General features: G+C 43.1%; 1 protein-coding gene across 1 annotated transcript in view; it reads right to left on the reverse strand.

Annotated features, from left to right (window-relative positions):
- The window catches only part of lin9 (lin-9 DREAM MuvB core complex component), a 183,983-nt gene that overhangs the window by 65,693 nt on the left and 95,095 nt on the right, over positions 1-23,195 (reverse strand). The window lies entirely within an intron of this gene.

A 23,195-nucleotide genomic window follows, 5' to 3' on the forward strand; every position in this document is an offset into this window, starting at 1 on the left:
GCCCACACTGCTATACTCTCTCCACAACCACGACTGGATGGCTAGGCACAATGCAAGTGCCACCTATAAATTTGCTGATGACACTACGGCTGTTGGCAGAATTTCAGATAGTGATGAGGAGGAATACAGGAGAGAAATAGATTAGCTGGTTGAGTTTTGTTGCAACAACCATCTTGCACTCAACGTCAGTAAGACCAAGAAATTGATTGTGGACTTCAGGAAGGAGAGGTCGAGGGAACACACATCAGTCCTCATTGAGGGATCAGCAGTGGAAAGGGTAAGCAGCTTCAAGTTCAAGGGTCCAACATATTGTTGCAAATATGAAGAGGGCACACCAATGACTCGAGCAAATTTCAACAGATGTACCGTGAAGAGCATTCTAATTCGCTACATCACCATCTAGGATAGGGGAGCCCTGCACAGGATCAGATAGAGCTGCAAAAAGCTGCAGATTCAGTAAGCTCCATCACAGATACTAGCCTTCCCACCACCGAGGGCATCTTCAAAAAACTATACTTCAAAAAGGTGGCATCCATCACTAAGGACCCCACCAACCAAGACATGCCTTCTTCTCATTACTACCAGAGAGGAGGTACAGGAGCCTGAAGACTCACAATCAATGTTTCAGAAACAGCTTCTTCCCCTCTATCATCAGATTTCTGAATGGACACTGAACACTTCCTCACTATTTCTGCTCTCTTTACGTACTAATTATTTATTTAAAAAAAAAGACCAGAAGACATGGGAGCAGAATTAGGCTATTCAGCCCATTGAGTCTGCTGTGCCATCCTATCATTGCTGATTTATTATCCCATTCTCTTGCCTTCTCCCCGTAACTTTCGACGCCCTTACCAGTCACAAACCTATCAATCTCTATTTTAATTTTACCCAATGGCTTGGCCTCCACAGCAATCTGTGGCAATAGATTCCATATATTCACCACACTCTGGCTAAAGAAATTCCTCCTCATCTCTGTTCTAAAGAGACATCTTTCTGATCTGAGACTGTGCCTTCTGATCCTGGATTCCCCCACTAAAAGAAACATCATCTCAATAGCCACTGTCTAGGAAGAATAATAGGTTTTATTCTTCTAAACTCCAGCAAATACAAGCCCAGGGCCAAACTCTCCTCGTATGTTAATCGTTAAAAAACCCATAAAATTCTCACATGTTCTTAGCATCACTGCATGTAAACTTGGAACCTATTACGATTTGGAACTTGTCTACCCAGAAAGTACTGCTACTCGCATTTGATATTGAAAGAGGCCACTGGCATTTGAGCCTCCTCTCCAGTGACTGTATTCCGAGCAATGCACTGAAAGTTTCCACTGCCTTATCTCTGAACAACTACTGTAAACTGCAGGTTGCTTCTTTATTATAATTTATAGTATATTTATGTATTGCACTGCTGCCACATAACGAGTTTCACAACATACGTCGGTGATAATAAACCTGATTCTGATCTTTTAACCTACTCTACGATCAACCTAACCCTTTCACCCTATATAGCTTCCTATTTTTCTATCATCCATGTGCCTATCTAAGAGTTTCTTAAATGTACTTAATCTATCTGCCTCTACCACCACCACTAGCAGGGTGTTCCACACATCTGCTTTATCTGTGCAAAACTTACCTCTGACATCCACACTATACCTTCCCTCCAATCACCTTAAAATTATGCAACCCCCACCCCCCACTTGTATTCACCATTTCTGCACTGGGAAAAGTTCCCAGATATCCACTTGATCTTTGCCTCTTATCATCTTGTACACCTCTATCAAGTTGCCACTCATCCTCCTTTACTTCACATAGCCCACTCAACCTATCCTCAAAAGACGTGCTCTCCAATCATCGCAGCATCCTGGTAAAACTCAAAGGTTCTTATTCCCTTGCTTATATACTGTACTTCAAAATTCACAACGAAGCCCAGGCATAGAAGTACACAACAGCAACATTGTCCAAATAGATCCCTTGAACTTAGCCGTTTCAGTTCTACTATCTTTACAACATTGTTCAGGTAGCACGCACTCATGGTCCAAGAGTTAAAACTCATGGAGACAGGGATTCTTCCCATAGCAACAGTGTAAATGTGTCAGCAGAAATGAGAAGGAACAGCTGGCAAGGTACTGAGCATTGAGGTATCCTAAAAAGATGTGCAAACAATGGAAGAAATGTGTTATATCCAAAACAACAATTATAGCCAAATCTGGAGGCCTCATTTAGGACTAATCAGCCTTCCCAGAAATGACGTGGAAGTAAGTCATCCTGTACCCAAGATGGCCTATGATGATGACCAGCAAAGAGTTCTTCTAGTCATAAATTTTTAAAAAAATAGCTGCAGCTATACCCCAAAAAGTCACAATCAGTTCAGATGAATCAAATGTTAACCCATCTTTAATTTTTTTTTTTACAGCTTTTGATTGACATGCTGTACATCTGGAAAATGTTACCATTTGTACCAGCAATTTTTGAAACAATTGCTCAGACTTTTTCTTAAAAATATGAGCAACTTTTAGACTAAACAGCATAGTTAAATTTTAGAACAATTTCTAATTGAATGTGGCATTTCTAAGCGTCTATAGGAACATAAGTGAATGTTATATTGGTTGAGTGTGGATAGTATGTATTCAGTAAGTGACCATGCCTGTGCTTAAGAACACAACGGCTGAGTCAGAATGGGCAATTACTAAAAAGCCACACATTGTAGGAACCTCGTTCACTGTCACCGCTTCTCCCCTCTCCACTCTCAGTCCAAGTGCAGGGTTTCAACCTAAAGCATCGACAATTCCTTTCTACCCCCATAGATGCTACTCAACCTGCCAAGTTCCTCCAGCAGATGGCTTGTTGCTCCTGAACCCTCCTGCCTGCCCAAAACACAAGCATGTATTTTGAACATGAGAAACACAAGTGTAGTAAGAGAGGAGTCAGCCACATTGCCCCTCCAGCCTCCTCCATCATCCAATAAGATCATGGCTGATCTACACTTAGTCGCAACTCTGTTTCTCTCCATTCCCTGAAAGTCTTGACCTCCCGACAGAACAAGAAGGTATCTCAACTACGTATACTTTCAATGATCAAACTATAAGCACTCAGTGTAAAGGATTCCAAAAACTGATGACCATTGGGAGAGATTTCTCTTCACCTCTGCCACAAAAGCGCATCCATTTATTCTGAAACTACACTCTCTAATTCTAAATTGCCTTTGAGAGTAAACGTGCTCTTAGCATCTACCTTGTCAAGCCACTCGTGTTTCAATGGATTCCCTCTCATTTGTCTAAAATCCAGGTTAAACCAACCTGCTCACCTTTTCTCATGTTACCCCTTTATCTTAGAAATCAAGCTGATGAAGTCTCAGAACCATCTCTAATACAAGTATGTCGCTCCTTAAATATGAACAAAACTGTACACAGTGTTCATGGCATGGTTTTCCCATTGCCCTGTATATTCATGGCAAGACTTGTCCACTTTTACCCTCTTTGCAATAAAGGCTTTCTAAGTACCAGCTGGATGGTGTCGTAAACAGGACACCTCAGGTACCTCTGTAGCATAGTTTCTGTTTATATCATTTGGACAATATTCTGTTTCAATCTTGCAAAATGAATAATTACATACCTAGCAATCTTCAATATTACCATTATTTACCACAATGGGTCTACAATAGGTGCAACCTCACTTGCTCTCCACTCTGTTACAGAGTACCTACACAATTGCAAAACATACGTCAGGCTGCTGTATCAGTTAAAGCTTGTAGTTTAGCAATGTTAACCCCTCAGTAGTATTCAGCAAGTTTCAAACTCTAGGTCCCTCTGCAACAGGATCCTTACTTCCTCATCAGGAGACCACAGTCAGTGAGATCAGAGACAAGGTTTCTTCTTCAGTGACGATCAACATAGGTGCACCTCAAACAAAGTAGCCCCCTGCTTTACTCTTTCTATACCCATGAATATGTGGCTTAGTACAGCACAAACACCATCTATAAAGATATTGACGATACAACTACTGTTGGTAGAATCTCAGATGGCAATAACAAGGCATACAGGAATGAGATGGATCTGTTCGTTAAGTGGTGTTGAAACTCAGTGTCTGCAAGACCAAGGAATTAACTGTGGACTTCAGGAAGGGGAAGACGGGAGAAAATGCAGCAGTCCTCATTGAAGGGTCAGTGATAGAAAGGGTTAACCATCTCAGGTTCCTGGGCATCAACATCCCAGAGGATCCATCTTGAGCCCAACACACTGATACAATCACGAAAAATGCATACCAGTAGCTCCATTTCATTTAGAGTTTGAGGAGATTCAGTATGTCACCAAAGACTCTTGAAATTTCTACAGATGTACGTATGGTGGACAGCATCCTAACTGATTGCATCAAAGCCTGGTATAGTACCTCCAATGCTCAGGATAGCAAGAGGCTGTAGGGGGTTGTAGGCTCAGGCCCAGCATCAAGGACAAGTTCAAGAGGCAGCGACTCAAGGTAGCAGCATTCATCAAAAAGGATTGTCACCATCTGAGACATGACCTCTTGTCATTACTACCATGGGGGAAGAGATGCAGGAGATTGAAGATCAGAAACAGCTTCTTCCCCTCTGCCATCAGATAGCTGAACAGTCATTGAACACTATCTTGTTATTCTTTCCTTTTGCCCTCTATTTATTTTTGTGATTTATAATAATTGTATGCCTTTGCACTGTCCTGCTGCCAGAAAGCAAAAAAAAATTCACATGTTACTGACAACAAATCTGATTCCAATTCTGATTCTTTTAGTCCACCTGTCAATTGTTGTCCATTGACTAAGCCTATCCATAGTCTTTGCACAGCCTAACTTGCCTTCCCATCCATCTTTGTATCATCAATGAATCTGGCCACAGGTATGGTCTTTTCATCAATATTGATTGATATTCAAGTCTCTAGCAATGGTTCCTTTGTTGTTGTTTTTGTTACAACTTGCCAACATGAAATTAACCTCTCATTCCTGACTGTTTTCTAAACCAATCCTCCATCCACATTAATATGTTGCACCGTTCAATAAGTGTTTCCCTGAGTTGTAATCTTTTATTTGCCACCATTCTGGAAATCCAACCACAACATTTTGCTCATTACATCCTCAAAAGAACACTAATACATTCCTTTCATAAAAACAATATTTAATATTTTATCATCATTTAGAAAATCAAGTAATATTCTCCTTAATATTTTCTAGCATTTTCCCACTGACATATTCCCAAATTAAATTAAGTTGTCTGCCTCCCTCCTTTCTTGAATAAGGGTACTACAGTTTATGATTCTCTAATCTTTTGGGACCTTTCCAAAGCTTGGAGAATTTTGGATCAGATTAGTTAGTTTATTGACACACACCATGCCACAATGAAATTTCTTGCTCAAGTGAAGCCCACTGAGTAAACTGCACGCATGGTAATAATAAATACAAGTGCAAGGAAAAAAATAGAATAGTGCAAGATAGAGTAGTGCAGTCTGAAGTAGTGCAAAAAGAAATGCTGAAGTGTCAATAACAGAGAGATAGAATTAAGAGTCCAAAAATATGGCACCCCACTAGGAAGGGAATATAAACAAAGTGATTGGGTCAGAAGTCTGAGAACAGTAGAAAAGAAGCTGTTCTTGAGTCTGGTTGACTGGGCTTTCAAGCTTCTTTATTATAAGAATTGATGTGTAGTCTTTGGAGAGGATGAAGAGGAGGCTTAACAGGATGTTGTCTGGATCAGGAGTCATGAGTTATGAGGAGAGGGTGAACAAGCTGAGGCTGTTTTCTCTAGAGTAATAGGATAGATAGGGAGAGTCAATGGATGTTGTTTATTCAGATTTTCAGAAGGCCTTCGACAAGGAGCCACATATATGGCTGCTAAATAAGATAGTATATAACACCAAAAGGGCCCATGGAATGACAGGAAAGATACAAAGATAGGTGGACAGATTAGCAGAATGGACAAAGAAGTGGCAAATGGAATACAGTGTAGGGAAAAATATGGTTGTGCACTTTGATAAAAGGAATAAAGGCATAGATTGTTTTCTAAACGGGAGCGAATTCAGAAATCTTAAGTGCAAAGGGACTTGGGAATCCTAGTGTAGGATTCCCTTAAGCTTACTTTATAGGTTGAATAGGTCATAAGGGAAGCAAATGCAATGTTAGCATTCATTTCAAAAGGACTAGAATATAAAAGCAAGGATGTAATACTGAGGCATTGGTCAGACTGCATTTGGAGTATTGTGAGCAGATTTTGGGCCCCATAACTATGAAAGCATAGGAGGTTTACCAGAATGACCCCAGGAATGAAAGGGTTAACATATGAGGGCATTTTGATGGCTGTGGGCCTATACTCGCTGAAGTTTAGAAGAATAAAGGGGGGGATCTTATTGAAACTGACCAAATATTGAAATGCCCAAGAGTGGACATGGAGGGTGTTTCCATAATGGGACAGTCTAAAACCAGAGGGCATAGCCTTAGAATAAAAGGATGCCCCTTCAGATCACAGATGGAGGAATTTCTTTGGCTAGATGGTGGTTAATCTGTGGAATTCTTTGGCAGATATGCTGTGGAGGCCAGGTCAGTGGGTATATTTAGAGTGCAGGTTGATAGGTTATTGATTAGTGACGACATCAAAGATTATGGGGAGAAGGCAGAAAATGAGGTTGAGTGGGAAAATGAATCAGCCATCACCAAATGGTGGAGTAGACTCATTGGGCCAAATGGCCTAACTCTGCTCCAGAATATAATATAAATGGTAAGACTCTAGGCAGTGTGGAGGATCTGAGAGATCTTGGGGTCCATGTCGATAGGACACTCAAAGCTGCTCCGCAGGTTGACAGTGTTGTTAAAAAGCCGTATGGTGTGTTGGCCTTCATCAACCGTGGGATTGAGTTCAAGAGCCGTGAGGTAATGTTACAGCTATACAAGACTTTGGTCAGACCCCACTTGGAATACTGTGTTCAGTTCTGATCACCTCATCACAGGAAGGATGTGGATACTATAGAGAGAGGGCAAAGGAGATTTACAAGGATGTTGCCTGGATTGGAGAGCGTACCTTATGAGAATAGGTTGAGTGCACTTGGCCTTTTCTCCTTGGAGTGATGGAGGATGAGAGGTGAGCTGATCGAGGGGTACAAAATGATGAGGGGCATTGATCATGTGGATAGTCAGAGGCTTTTCCCCAGGGCTGAAGTGACTAACACGAGGGAACATAGTTTTAAGGTGCTTGGAAGTAGGTACTAAGAGGATGTTAGGGGTAGGTTTTTCCACACAGAGAATGGTGGGTGTGTGGAATGCACTGCTGGTGGCGGTGGTGGGAGCGGATACAATCGGGTCTTTTAAGAGCCTCTTAGATTGGTATATGGAGCTTAGAAAAATAGAGGGCTATGTGCTAGGGAAATTCTAGGCAATCTCTAGAGTAGGTTATATGGTCGGCACAACACTGTGAGCCGAAGGGCTTGTAATGTGCTGTAAATTTCTATGTTCTATGTCTTATAGTCTAAAAACTGAAGGAAGACTTGAAAGAAGATCATAAAATGATGTGAAGCATAGATTGACAGCCAACATCTTTTACTCGGATTTGATGTGTGTAGTAGTAGAGGGCATGAATTTAAGGTGAAAAGGGGAAGTACAGAGGAGATGTGCATGGCAAGTTTTTTTAAAAAGTGGAATATTTAGTCAAGAAGAAGGGAAGAGATCGCTGGGACTTTGATGACAAATCTTTGCATCCTCCCTGGCTACAGGGGTAGCACAGAGGATTGGAGGATGGCAAATGTTCCATTGTTTAATAAAGGTACTGTAATAGGCAAAATCCTGGAAATATTAGAGCAGTGAGTCTTACATCAGTGGAAACTAACAGAGAGGATTCTTAGGAACAGGATTTATGAGCATTTGGAGAAACGTGACTAAGTACAGCTCCAATGTTGTACTTAAGTTTGCTGATGACACCACTGTTGGCTGAACCAAAGATGGTAACAAATTGGCATACAGGAAGGCAGTGAAAAATCTGGAGTGGTGCCACATTCCATTCAACATCAAAAACAAAGAGCTGATTATCGACTCAGGAGGAAGAAGCTGGAGGTCCATGACCCAGTCCTTATTAGAGGTAGAAAGGTCAGTAGCTTCAAATTCCTTGGTGCTAACATATTGGAGGATCTGTCCTAGGAAGTGGAAAGGTGGGTTCAAAGTTCGAAGTAAATTTATTATCAAAGTACATACATTATATATCACTATATACTACCCTGAGGTTTATTTTCTTGTGGGCATTCTTATGTTACGTATCCCGTAACTGGGTTGCCAAACCAGCAGAAATGGACCACGTGTTGGATTCTGGTTTAACAGAAACTAATAAAGTTTTATTAAAGAAATAAGTAACACAGTACTCTAATCGTAAGGATATGAATGCAACAGGTTAGCAATGATAAAACATACATGTACACAGAACTAGGGTAATAGGAATCAACCAAGCTCTATCGCAGTCTAGGGGTAAAATGATCAGTCTCAAGTGACGCAGAGTTTAGTTCAGCTTAGTACAGTTCGCAGTAATCGCTGTTGTGCCGTTGGAGAGGGAGCGAGAGAGAGAGAGAGGAATGCAAATTTTGATTCAAGCAGACCTTTGATGTTCTTTGCAGTTGGCTTTCGGGCAGCTCCTTTTATGTCTTCTATCCCACGGTGGTCACCGACTGTGACCCCTCCGTTCCGGATACGACCATTCTTCCGCGATGAACCCGGCACCCAGGCAAGGGCAGACACACACACCAGGTTCCCGCCGATCGTACCTTTTCACCCTGTCAGTCTATGGTCGCTTCCCTCGAACCCGACCTCCAAACTCCCACCAACTTGTGGGGGCACACCGCTCTTCCAGGGTCTCGTGGTCTCGTGGTGTCTCATGCCTTAGCGAACCTGTTCTTTTTATACCCCTGCTGGGGTATCGCCTGTCCATCAAACTTCAAACAGTTCAGGTTCAAAGCAACCGGTCTGTCAATATTCTGAATTGTGACTCTTTTCGTTAATCTCTCTCCGCTCTCATTAACATTTTGAACGCTTCTCCATTTGTCTCCCTTATCTCTCTCTCATTCGCATCAATCTTCTGATAACTTGGTTTTTCGTCACACATAGTAAATATAAGAAACACAATAGAATCCACAAAAGACCGTACCCCCACACCCAACACGACAAACAACCAATGTGTAAAATACAAACAAAAAATAAAGAAATAAACATAAACAGACAGACAATAAGTATCAAGAACATGAAATGAAGAGTCCTCAAGTCCATAGGTTATGGGAACAGTTCAGTGATGGGGCGAGTGAAGTTGAGTGAAGTTAACCCCCCTGGTTCAAGAACTTGATGGCTGAGGGGTAATAGCTATTCCTGAACCTGGTAATGTGGGTCCTGAGGCTCCTGTACCTTCTTCCTGATAGCAGAAGCGAGAAGAGAGCATGGCCTGGTTGCTGGGGTCCTTGATGCTGCTTTCCTGCAACAGCTCTCCGTTGGATGTGCTCAGTGGTTGGGGGTGTGCAAGTTGATAGGGTGGTTAAAGCAAACATATGGTGTGCTGGTCTGAATTAGTCCCATCACCTTTGGAGTACTGTGTTCAATTCTGGTTGTCTCATTATAGGAAGGATGTGAAAGCTATAGATGGTGCAAAGGAAATTTATCAGAATGGTGCCTAGATTAAAAAAATATATCTTATGAGGGGAAGGTTGAGCAAGCTATGGCTTTTCTGTTTGGGGTGAAGGAGGCTGAGAGCATAAGATTATGTGGATGGCCAGCACATTTTTCCCAGAGCACAGATGGCTAATACCAGAGGACATCCAATTACAGTGAATGGAGTTAAGTTTAGGGGAGAAGTCAGAGGCAGGTTTGAATTTACAAAGTGGTAGGTGCCTGGCTGCACTGCTCGGGTGATGGTATAGGCTGGTACAAATTGGGACATTTAAGAGATCTTTAGATTGGGACATGGATATAAGAAAGATGGAGGGTTACAGCTGTGCAGGAGGGAAGGGTTAGATTGATCCTGCAGTAGGTTTATATAAGTGAGCACAACATTTTGGGCTCATACTGTACTGTGCTAAACACAGAGAGTGGTGGGTGCCTAGAATTTACTACCAAGGGTGATGGTAGAGGAAGATAGCATTGAAGCACTTAAGAGACTCTTAGAAAAGTACAAGGATATGCAGTGAAGGGGAGGGCTATGGTCAATGTGCAAGGAACAAGGATAGATTAAGTAGGAGTTATTGATTTAATTAGTTTGGCACAATATTCTGGGCCAAAGGGCTTGTCCTGTGCTGTGCTGTTCTACATTTAAGGATATAACAAGATAATGATGGGAACAGAAATGAGGATGAAAACCAGAAAGACCATTTCAAGAAATGAGGAAAGAAATTAAAAACCAAGGTATCAAAAGCCAGTTGTTTCCGGGTTATTATGCATACTACAATCTCCTTTACACTTGTGTACTGGAAATGATATTAAACAATCTTGAATCAAAGTATATTCACTGGTGAGTATAAGCTCTAATTCCAAACAGTTACGAAACTAGGATTTCAGTACCGAGATAGTGAAAAATCTAAAGGTGAATTCTAGAACAAAAGGTATAATCTAGCTCTAATTTCAAAGCTATTTAAGAGTGAAAATCAGGAAGAAAGTCCGCCTCACATGAATAGTTATGAAAATCTGGAACTGACTTGCTCCAGGTGCCTGAGAAATGGGCCAATTGAACCTTTCCCAGAGTGGGAGTAGACTGTGGAGTTGATCTGTAGTCTGACTCCTCAGGCATAGGTTTCGTCATTCTTCCTTGGAATTCCATTAACTCCTTAAATGTACATTGCATCCCCTCCAAGACCAATATATTCTAGTTTTAAATGCAGTGCCCAAAACTACTCATGGTTCTCCAGGTGTGGTCTAATCAAGATTTGTTCAGCTGTGCTAGATTTTCTAGCTCTCTGATTACAACGATACATGGTTTTAAACTTTCTGAGTTTTGTTTTATTCACGAGGACTGTATTTTAATCTGGCATGAGGATAGCTACATCCTTTCTAAATCACAAACAAGAGAAAATCTGCAGATGCTGGAAATCCGAGCAACACACACAAAATACTGCAGGAACTCAGCAGGCTGGGCAGCATCTATGGAAAAGAGCACAGTCGACGTTTTGAGCCAAGACTCTTCAGCAGGACCTAACATCTTCCCAACCACTGAAGTCAGGCTAACTGGCCTGTAATTTCCTTTCTGCTGCCTTCCTACCTTCTTGAAGAGCAGAGTGACATTTGCAGTTTTATAGTCGTAAGAACCACTCTAGAATCTAGTGATTCTTGAAGGATCATTACGAATACCTCCACAATCACTTCGGCTACCTCTTTCAGAACCCTGAGAGTTCATATAGTACTCTAAATCCAAAGCTGCCAATGGTAACTCTATGCTTGGCACTGCAGCATGGCCTACGCAGGAGTGTCACACAGCCTACATCATTCATAATTGTTCTACTTGACGGAGGATGTGCCTACCCCACGACATAGCTTGGAAGTTTAGATTAATACAGATGTGTGGCCATTGGTCAGTGTGGATATGATGGGCCAAACAACTTGTTTCCATGCTGTATCTATGCCACTACATGATGTTTTCAGGTCTCACATATTGTAGGCACTTCAGTAGGCCAATAAAAGAGCTGTTGTGAGCTCCAGCACAAAGCAGAAAGTCAGTTATACAACATAGAAACTACTCCTTCAACTGTTCCTATCCATAAATACAGTAATGGGGGGAAAAAAGTGATACTTGAAACCTGAAATAAAAACAGAAAATGTTGGAAATACTCAGCAGATTAGGCAGTGTCTGAGGGTAAGGAAACAGTTAACATATTATTGACAATGACCCTTTGGGTTTTCAACCCAAAACATTAACACTGTTTCTCATTCCATTGACCTTGAAGGGTCTTCAATATGAAATGCCGAAGAGGCTGGCTGACCTGCCAAGTGTTCCTAGTATTTCCTGTTTAAGATAGATAGTTTTAGACAGATCTGTCATAAATAAGAATTTATTTTTGTTGGTGGAAAAGAGCTGGAAATTCTAAAAATATATATTTTAGGCTGCTGGAGGTATAGTTTTCAAAAAACAATATAAAGTGTCAGAAGTTTCTGAAACAATACTGCTTTGAAAAAGTGCATACTTGGAAAGAAAAATGCAACATGTATTCTCTGAGGCAAGATAGAGAAATAAAACAAAATGGGTTAGCTGAGAATCAGTACAGCTAAAATAGCCAAATGGCCCACTCAAAGTTAAGGATCTCAGAGGTGAATTGAGAACGCATTAAGTTTTACTATAGCAAAAACCACAGGTTTGAAACATTCTGCTCAATACGTTGCTGCCTAACAAAATTCAGTCATATCTTAGTAACAAGCAGCTTGGCAAATACTTTCCTCATTTCTGCTTTGTGCTTCCCACAACACAAGTCATGCTAAATTTGACAAAGTATGTTTTTACCCAGAGTGTTAACCATGCATAATATGCCAGTATAATTCTGGAGCTAAGTAACAGGTAAGTCAGAACACTGGGCTATTCTGCAGAGCAACAATCAAGGCACAGGAACACATGGGTACATCTTCCACAGCACAACACTTAGTACCAAAACGTCCTCAAAAGCTGTCACGGTCAATGTAAACTCTTAACTCACCATGAAAAGGGAAACAGTATTCAGGCACGTGGTCCCTTTTCCTACTTAGCCATTGATCAAGAACGTGATAATTATTTGCAGATAATGCAATATACGGTACAGCTGTATATCCAATTCTTAAAACAAATTTTTAAACAGGCATTGCAACAGATCTCATTTGTTTGAATATAATCTTTGCATGGAAATAATTTAGAACAGAAATATCTCAATGACATTATGTATTGATTGATCGATTGATGCAGTAAAACAATTGTCAGCATCAGTGATACTGCTAGATTAATTAAACAGTCAAAATAATGGCAGAGAGATTTCACCTCAAGTTATAGTCATAGAGCAATACAGCATAGATACAGGCCCTTTGGCCCAACCAGTCCATGCTAACCATAATGCCCATTCGGTTAGTCCCAATTTCCTGTGTTAGGCCTATATCCCTCTAGCTGCATATCTACATATATTTATCCAAGTACTTCTTACACTATACTATTGTAATTGCCTCAACCACTTCCTCTGGCAGCTCATTCTATATACTTACCACCCTGTGCCTGAAAAAAAAAATTGCCCCTCAAGTCCCTTTTAAATCTTTACATCTTACCTTAAAACTACGTGCCCTAGCTTTGGACTGCCCTATCCTGTGGAAAAGTACGTTAACATCCACTTTTTCTAAGTCTCTCAAACCTTTAAACATTTCTGCACGATTGTCCCTCATTCTCCTCCATTCCAAGGAATGAAGACCTAACCTGGCCATTCTCTCCCTATACATCAGTCTTTCTAGTTCCAGAAATATCCTCAGAAATCTTTTCTATATTCTTTCCAGTTTAACTATGTCTTTTCTATAACAGGGTAACCAAAACTGTTCACAGTACTCCAAGTGCGGACTCAACATCGACTGTACAATCCAACACGAAGTCCTAGATCCTCTATTCAAACCTGTGACTGGTGAAGGCCAGTGGTAGTAAAAGACTTTTTCCACTATTGTCTACCTGTAATGCTGCTTTCAACAAACCATGCACTGTAACTCCTAAGTCCCTCTGTTCCATTACACCCACTAGTGCCCTACCATTCATAGTACAAGTTCATAGTACATTGCTGGTTTGACTTTCCGAACTGAAATATATTTGCCACTCCTCAGCCTGCTTCTCTGACTGATCAAGATTCACCAGTAATCTGCAATCACCTTCAAGTATGAGGTCACATCCATTTTGGATGAAGGAATAGGGTAGAAATGATAGAAAGTGAAGATCTAAAAAAGATGTAGCTATTCACATGCACAGATTAAAATCCTCATGAATAAAACAAAATTCAAAGCTTAACACCATATATTATGTTCGGCGTACAGAGAGGCGGGACTGCGCAGGCGTGTGACGTCGGGCAGTGCAGCGCGGCAGATTTAAAAGGAACAGAGCCTCATACAGCGGGCAGCGGAGTGAGCCGGGAGCAGAGTGAAGGCATAAGGGCTTCGGTTCACCGGGCTTAGGCGGAAACAGGCGAGGCGAGGAAGGTTTGGCATTCATTTTCTGCTGTTATTTGAGGAGAGGAGCAGTATGAGTGTGAGGGCAGTTTATTGTTCTCGGTGTCGGATGTGGGAGGCCCTGGAGTCTCCAAGCCTCCCGGACGTCAACATCTGCTCCAAGTGCATCGAGATGCAGCACCTAAGGGACCGCGTTAGGGAACTGGAGCTGCAGCTCGATGACCTTCGTCTGGTCAGGGAGAGTGAGGAGTTGATAGAGAGGAGTTACAGGCAGGTGGTCACACTGGGGCCACAGGAGGCAGACAAGTGGGTCACGGTTAGGAGGGGGAAGGGGAAGAGTCAGGTAATAGAGAGTACCCCGGTGGCTGTGCCCCTTAACAATAGGTACTCCTGTTTGAGTACTGTTGGGGGGGACAGCTTACCCGGGGGAAGCGACAGTGGCCATGCCTCCGGCACAGAGTCCGGCCCTGTAGCTCAGAAGGGTAGGGAAAGGAAGAGGAGGGCAGTTGTGATAGGGGACTCGACAGTAAGGGGGTCAGATAGGCGATTCTGCGGACGCAGTCCAGAGACCTGGATGGTAGTTTGCCTCCCTGGTGCCAAGGTCCAGGATATCTCTGATCGTGTCCAAGATATCCTGAAGTGGGAGGGTGAGGAGCCAGAGGTCGTGGTACATATAGGTACCAATGACATAGGTAGGAAAAGGGAAGAGGTCCTGAAAAGAGAATATAGGAAGCTAGGAAGGGAGTTGAGAAAAAGGACCGCAAAGGTAGTAATCTTGGGATTACTGCCTGTGCCACGCGACAGTGAGAGTAGGAATGCGATGAGGTGGAGGATAAATGCGTGGCTGAGAGATTGGAGCAGGAGGCAGGGATTCAAGTTTTTGGATCATTGGGACCTCTTTTGGCGCAGGCGTGACCTGTACAAAAAGGACGGATTACACTTGAATCCTAGGGGAACCAATATCCTGGCAGGGAGATTAGCGAGGGCTACTGAGGTGACTAAACTAGAATGGTTGGGGGATGGGAATCAAATTAAAGAGGCTAGGCGAGAGGAGGTTAGTTCACAACAGGGGGATGGGAACCAGTGCAGAGAGACAGAGGGGTGTAAAGTGAGGGTAGAAGCAAAAAGTAATAAGGAGAAAAGTAAAAGTGGCAGGCCGACAAATCCAGGGCAAGCATCAAAAAGGGCCACTTTTCAACATAACTGTATAAGGGCTAAGAGAGTTGTAAAAGAGCGCCTGAAGGCTTTGTGTGTCAATGCCAGGAGCATTCGTAACAAGGTAGATGAATTGAAAGTGCAGATTGTTATTAATGATTATGATATAGTTGGGATCACAGAGACATGGCTCCAGGGTAACCAAGGATGGGAGCTCAACGTTCAGGGATATTCAATATTCAGGAGGGATAGACATGAAAGAAAAGGAGGTGGGGTGGCGTTGCTGGTTAAAGAGGAGATTAACGCAATAGAAAGGAAGGACATAAGCCGGGAAGATGTGGAATCGATATGGGTAGAGCTGCATAACACTAAGGGGCAGAAAACGCTGGTGGGAGTTGTGTACAGGCCATCTAACAGTAGTAGTGAGGTCGGGGATGGTATTAAACAGGAAATTAGAAATGTGTGCAATAAAGGAACAGCAGTTATAATGGGTGACTTCAATCTACATGTAGATTGGGTGAACCAAATTGGTAAAGGTGCTGAGGAAGAGGATTTCTTGGAATGTATGCAGGATGGTTTTTTGAACCAACATGTCGAGGAACCAACTAGAGAGCAGGCTATTCTAGACTGGGTTTTGAGCAATGAGGAAGGGTTAATTAGCAATCTTGTCGTGAGAGGCCCCTTGGGTAAGAGTGACCATAATATGGTGGAATTCTTCATTAAGATGGAGAGTGACATAGTTAATTCAGAAACAAAGGTTCTGAACTTAAAGAGGGGTAACTTTGAAGGTATGAGACGTGAATTAGCTAAGATAGACTGGCAAATGACACTTAAAGGATTGACGGTGGATATGCAATGGCAAGCATTTAAAGATTGCATGGATGAACTACAACAATTGTTCATCCCAGTTTGGCAAAAGAATAAATCAAGGAAGGTAGTGCACCCGTGGCTGACAAGAGAAATTAGGGATAGTATCAATTTCAAAGAAGAAGCATACAAATTAGCCAAAGTAAAAATAATTACTTTGGTTCTGTCTTCACTAAGGAGGACATAAATAATCTTCCAGAAATAGTAGGGGACAGAGGGTCCAATGAGATGGAGGAACTGAGCGAAATACATGTTAGTAGGGAAGTGGTGTTAGGTAAATTGAAGGGATTAAAGGCAGATAAATCCCCAGGGCCAGATGGTCTGCATCCCAGAGTGCTTAAGGAAGTAGCCCAAGAAATAGTGGATGCATTAGTGATAATTTTTCAAAACTCGTTAGATTCTGGACTAGTTCCTGAGGATTGGAGGGTGGCTAATGTAACCCCACTTTTTAAAAAAGGAGGGAGAGAGAAACCAGGGAATTATAGACTGGTTAGCCTAACGTCGATGGTGGGGAAACTGCTGGAGTCAGTTATCAAAGATGTGATAACAGCACATTTGGAAAGCAGTGAAATCATCGGACAAAGTCAGCATGGATTTGTGAAAGAAAAATCATGTCTGACGAATCTCATAGAATTTTTTGAGGATGTAACTAGTAGAGTGGATAGGGGAGAACCAGTGGATGTGGTATATTTGGATTTTCAAAAGGCTTTTGACAAGGTCCCACACAGGAGATTAGTGTGCAAACTTAAAGCACACAGTATTGGGGGTAAGGTATTGATGTGGATAGCGAATTGGTTAGCAGACAGGAAGCAAAGAGTGGGAATAAACGGGACCTTTTCAGAATGGCAGGCAGTGACTAGTGGGGTACCGCAAGGCTCAGTGCTGGGACCCCAGTTGTTTACAATATATATTAATGACTTGGACGAGGGAATTAAATGCAGCATCTCCAAGTTTGCGGATGACACGAAGCTGGGTGGCAGTGTTAGCTGTGAGGAGGATGCTAAGAGGATGCAGGGTGACTTGGATAGGTTGGGTGAGTGGGCAAATTCATGGCAGATGCAATTTAATGTGGATAAACGTCAAGTTATCCACTTTGGTGGCAAAAATAGGAAAACAGATTATTATCTGAATGGTGGCCGATTAGGAAAAGGGGAGGTGCAACAAGACCTGGGTGTCATTATACACCAGTCATTGAAAGTGGGCATGCAGGTACAGCAGGCGGTGAAAAAGGCGAATGGTATGCTGGCATTTATAGCGAGAGGATTCGAGTACAGGAGCAGGGAGGTACTACTGCAGTTGTACAAGGCCTTGGTGAGACCACACCTGGAGTATTGTGTGCAGTTTTGGTCCCCTAATCTGAGGAAAGACATCCTTGCCATAGAGGGAGTACAAAGAAGGTTCACCAGATTGATTCCTGGGATGGCAGGACTTTCATATGAAGAAAGACTGGATGAACTAGGCTTATACTCGTTGGAATTTAGAAGATTGAGGGGGGATCTGATTGAAACGTATAGAATCCTAAAGGGATTGGACAGGCTAGATGCAGGAAGATTGTTCCCGATGTTGGGGAAGTCCAGAACGACGGGTCACAGTTTGAGGATAAAAGCGAAGCCTTTTAGGACTGAGATTAGGAAAAACTTCTTCACACAGAGAGTGGTGAATCTGTGGAATTCTCTGCCACAGGAGACAGTTGAGGCCAGTTCATTGGCTATATTTAAGAGGGAGTTAGATATGGCCCTTGTGGCTAGGGGGATCAGAGGGTATGGAGGGAAGGCTGGTGCAGGGTTCTGAGTTGGATGATCAGCCATGATCATAATGTCGGTGCAGGCTCGAAGGGCTGAATGGCCTACTCCTGCACCTATTTTCTATGTATTATTGTAACTTGAGAGCTACAAAATCTAGCACAGCTGAACAAATCTTGATTAAACCACACCTGGAGAACCACGAGTAGTTTTGGGCACTGCATTTAAAACTAGAATATTTTGGTCTTGGAAGGGATGCAATGCACATTTAAAAAGTTAACGGAATTCCAAGGTTTAGTTATTAAGTGGAATTACAAAACCCATATGTGAGGAGTCAGACTACAGATCAGCTGCACAGTCTACTCCCACTCTAGGAGAGGTTCAATTGACCCATTATTCAGGCACCTGGAGCAAGTTAGTTCCAGATTTTCATAACCATTCGTGTGAGGTGGACTTTCATCCTGATTTTCACTCTTAAATAGCTTTGGAATTAGAGCTAGACTATACATTTTGTTCCAGAATTCACCATTAGTTTTCTCATTATCTCGGTACTGAAACCCAGTTTTAGTACTGGCCATATCAACTCTCAGACTTTTAAACACAATGGCCAGATTTGGGAACAGCTTCTTTCCAACTGTGATAAGACCGCTGAACAGATCCTGACCCGGATCTGGGCCGTACCCTCCAAATATCCGGACCTGCCTCTCGGTTTTTTTGCACTACCTTACTATTTTTCTATTTTCTATTTACGATTTATAATTTAAATTTTTAATAGTTACTAATTTTTATTATTTTTAATATTTAATATTTGTAATCCAGGAACTGGGAAGCGCAGAATCAAACATTGCTGTGATGATTGTACGTTCTAATACCAATTGTTTGGCGACAATAAAGTATAAAGTATAATACAAACCAAGAACATACAACTGGGTTTAATAATTACATACGCCAGTCTTCAGAATCATGAACAGGAATCTGCCATACCATTCTTCTCAAGCATGAATTGAACATTTCTGATGGAACTTGACCTAGAGCATCAACCCTGAATGTAATGTTGGAGCCAGTTTTATAGTGGGACAAATTTGTTCAGAAACTTGCACTCCCCTTCAGCCACAAGCCTTTGGCAAACAAGCAGACAGATTCTTGTATCGTTCAAGGGTCACCTTAGGCTGACAGAGCTTTTTCTAATGTTTCTAAACCAAAGAGCTCCCTACTGGAGAGGGACAAAGCTACAGGAGTGATGAGAAATTGGTTAACAGCTGTCATCAACCAAGCCGCAGTAGGCAAATAATGCATGCATGTGTTCATGTTTGGAAACCTCCCTCCAAATCATTAACACCTTCACAGAAGGCAGACATCCCACCTCTCCCGGAAGTTCCGGGAGTCTCCCGCATATTAATAGTGGCTCCCTGATGCCCGCAAATAATATACAATGTCACGGAAATCAATATTTTTGAAAGCGAGCAAGAGAGAGAGTGCGAGAGAGAAAGCAAAGGAGAAAGCGCGAGAGCGACCACGAGAGAGCGTGAGAGAAAACACGAGAGAGCGCGTGCAAGCAAGCAAGCGAGAGCGCGTGAGTGAGAGACTGACCAACCGAGAGAGCGAGCGAGCGATGGGAGAGTGTTCCAAAAAAAAAGAAAGTATAAATCGTACATCACCCCAGACTACCCTAAAGTGTACCCCTGCCTAATAGGGGTAAAAAATAATGACAATGTTGCTCGCTGCACTGTTTGCAACAGTGACTTCTCTATTGCCCACGGTGGGCTAAAATGTAAAAGACATGTTGAGGTGAGTTTAACACGTGTCATTTATTCATTAGCATAGCTAACGTTATTTAAACTAGCTGGCTGGCTGCTAAGGAACTACTCTATTGCAGACATCCCACTCCTCCCGGGAGTCTCCCGCAAATTGATGGTGCTACCTCCCTGAAATGAGATTTTGCAGGCTGGGATGTCTGCAGAAGGACAAAACAGAATGAATCTTATACTCCATGGTAAAATGGAAAACAAATAAGGGTAGGACTTTTACAGTAAATGGTGGGGTACTGGGGAATATTGGAGATTAGAGAATAGATATGCCAATTAGTGGAGTGGTATGTGACGAGAATACACATAGATTAAGATGTTAGCTGGCCTGTGCTGGCACCAGTGGGATCAGCAGTTGGTCTGCCACCTCTCTTCAGGAAAACAATGGAGCAGCATTTGGAGATGTTAATGAAGGGACGGGAGAGTTTAACAGAAGGAGAGCTGTCAAGATCGGCTCCCCCTTTGAACCCTGAACTGTTTGAAGTGATGGACAGGCGATACCCCAGCAGGGGGATAAAAAGGGACAGGTTCGCTAAGGCAAGACACACGACACCCCGAGGTAACGAGACCCTGGAAGCGGTGCGTCTCCCACAGTCGGTGGGAAGTTTTGGAAGGCTGGTCGCGGGACCAAGCCATAGACCCACAGGGTGGAAAGGCACGATCGGCAGGAACCTGGTGTGTGTGTCCACCCTTGCCTGGGTGCCAGGTTCACCGCAGAGAAACGATCATATCTGGAAACGGAGGGGTCATGGTCAGTGACCTCAGAAGACATCACAAAGGGCTCGCCCGAAAGCTGACTGTGAAGAATATCGAAGGTCTGTGTGGAAGCCGTTTGAATATTCATTCGTTTTGCTCTCTCTCTCCTTCCCCCCATTGTCCATCTCCCACGGCAGTGATTACTGCCAACTGAACTGAATTCAATTGAACTGAACTTTGCGTCACTTTAAAACTGGTCATTTACCCCTAGACGACGATAGAGCTTGATTGATCCTGCTATCCTAATTCTGTGTACATGTGTGTTTATCATTGCTGAACTGTTGCATTTATTATCCTTTTGATTAGAGTACTGTGTTGCTTGTTTCTTTAATAAAACTTTCTTAGTTCTAGTAATCCAGACTCCAACTGAGTGATCTATTTCTGCTGGTTTGGCAACCCAGTTACGGGGTACGTAACATAAGTGGGGTTCTCGTCCGCGATTTTGAACGCTAAATTTGGGACGGAGTAAATTGATTGGGTTAAAATTCCCGAAAGAAAGAAAAGACAAACAGCAGAAATGGAGGTTGAGGGATTTATGAAGGCACCGACCTTGGAGGCATTAGAGGATGCCAGGAAAGCGGAATTGGTAGCTGAGGCCAAACGGTTGAATCTTGCTAAGGGGAAGTCGACAATGAGGAGAGAAGAGATTCACAGAGCTATCGTAGGGCACTATGTATCTAAAGGTGTGTTTCCCCAAGGGGAGCTGGAGGTGGTGCCTATTGAAAAACCTGCTGGAGACGCAGTACAGGTGCAGCTTGAAAAACTGAGACTCGAGCACGAGTTCCGGGTACGGCAGTTAGAACACGAAGAGAAGCAGTTAGAAAGGCAGGGGAGAGAGTTAGAAAGGCGGGAGAAAGAGAAACAGTTAGACAGGCAGGAGAAAGAGAAAGAGTTAGAAAGGCAGGAGAGAGAGAGAGAGAGAGAGAGACAGTTGGAGCGAGAGGAGAAACAGAGGGAAAGGGAATTCGAGCTGGAGAAGTTAAAGATAAGGGCAGAGCAGGGGTCCGTGCCGAACCAAGGTGGAGGGTTCCAGGCGACCCAGGAGGTTAGGCTGGTTCCCCCATTTGACGATACCGACGTGAATCGCTACTTTCTCCATTTCGAAAAAGTTGCTACCAGTCAGGACTGGCCGAAGGATAAGTGGGCTGTTTTGCTTCAGAGTGTACTGAAAGGGAAAGCCCAAGAAGCTTACTCGGTTTTGTCCGCGGAAGATGCCCAGAGGTATGAGGTGGTGAAAGAGGCCATCCTCAGGATTTATGAGTTGGTCCCGGAAGCATACCGGCAGAGGTTCCGGAATGCGATGAAGCAGTGGGACCGCACGTATTTAGAGTTTGCCCGTGAGACAGGGGCAGCTGGCTCCGATGCAGGCTAAGGTGCGGGCTATCTCGGAGATCCCCACCCCGACAGACAAGAGATTCCTGAGAAGGTTCTTGGGAATGATGGGGTACTATAGGAAGTTTTGCAAAAACTTTGCGGATATTTCCCTCCCTCTCACTAAGCTTTTGCCAAAGAATGCAAAGTTTGTGTGGAACGACCTTTGCCAACAAGCCTTCGAGAGTCTGAAGGCGATTCTGTGTCACCATCCTGTGCTAAATGCGCCTGAGTTTTCAAAACCCTTCTCCCTAGCAACAGATGCTAGCGACGAAGCTGCCGGGGCGGTGCTGTTGCAGACCGACAAAGAGGGGGTTGAGCACCCAGTCGCTTACTTTTCTAAGAAATTTAATACCCATCAGAGAAATTATTCCACTGTGGAAAAGGAGTTACTGGCCATCATACTAGCATTACAACATTTTGAAGTTTATATTTGCCCGGCACGGAAACCACTGGTAATTTACACCAACCACAACCCATTAGTGTTTTTGGCCACTATGAAAGATAAAAACAAAAGATTGCTAAGTTGGAGTCTGGTGCTACAGGAATTTGATATCAAAATTACACATATAAAAGGAACAGAAAATGTGATTGCTGACTGTCTGTCAAGGTGTTGACAACCTCAAATTCGCTGTATTAGCCAAATAGCTGATAAAGATGTATATTTGTGTGTATCAAATGATGTATTCATGTTTGTAATTTTTACCCCGGTAAAAACCCTTAAAGGTGGGAGGTGTGACGAGAATACACATAGATTAAGATGTTAGCTGGCCTGTGCTGGCACCAGTGGGATCAGCAGTTGGTCTGCCACCTCTCTTCAGGAAAACAATGGAGCAGCATTTGGAGATGTTAATGAAGGGACGGGAGAGTTTGACAGAAGGAGAGCTGTCAAGATCGGCTCCCCCTTTGAACCCTGAACTGTTTGAAGTGATGGACAGGCGATACCCCAGCAGGGGGATAAAAAGGGACAGGTTCGCTAAGGCAAGACACACGACACCCCGAGGTAACGAGACCCTGGAAGCGGTGCGTCTCCCACAATTCGGTGGGAAGTTTTGGAAGGCTGGTCGCGGGACCAAGCCATAGACGCACAGGGTGGAAAGGCACGATCGGCAGGAACCTGGTGTGTGTGTCCGCCCTTGCCTGGGTGCCAGGTTCACCACAGAGAAACGATCGTACCTGGAAACGGAGGGGTCACGGTCGGTGACCTCAGAAGACATCACAAAGGGCTCGCCCGAAAGCTGACTGCGAAGAATATCGAAGGTCTGTGTGGAAGCCGTTTGAATATTCATTCGTTTTGCTCTCTCTCTCCTTCCCCCCATTGTCCATCTCCCACGGCAGTGATTACTGCCAACTGAACTGAATTCAATTGAACTGAACTT

The sequence above is a fragment of the Mobula birostris genome, chromosome 2 (genome assembly GCF_030028105.1).
Source record: "Mobula birostris isolate sMobBir1 chromosome 2, sMobBir1.hap1, whole genome shotgun sequence".
NCBI classification, from domain to species: domain Eukaryota; kingdom Metazoa; phylum Chordata; class Chondrichthyes; order Myliobatiformes; family Myliobatidae; genus Mobula; species Mobula birostris.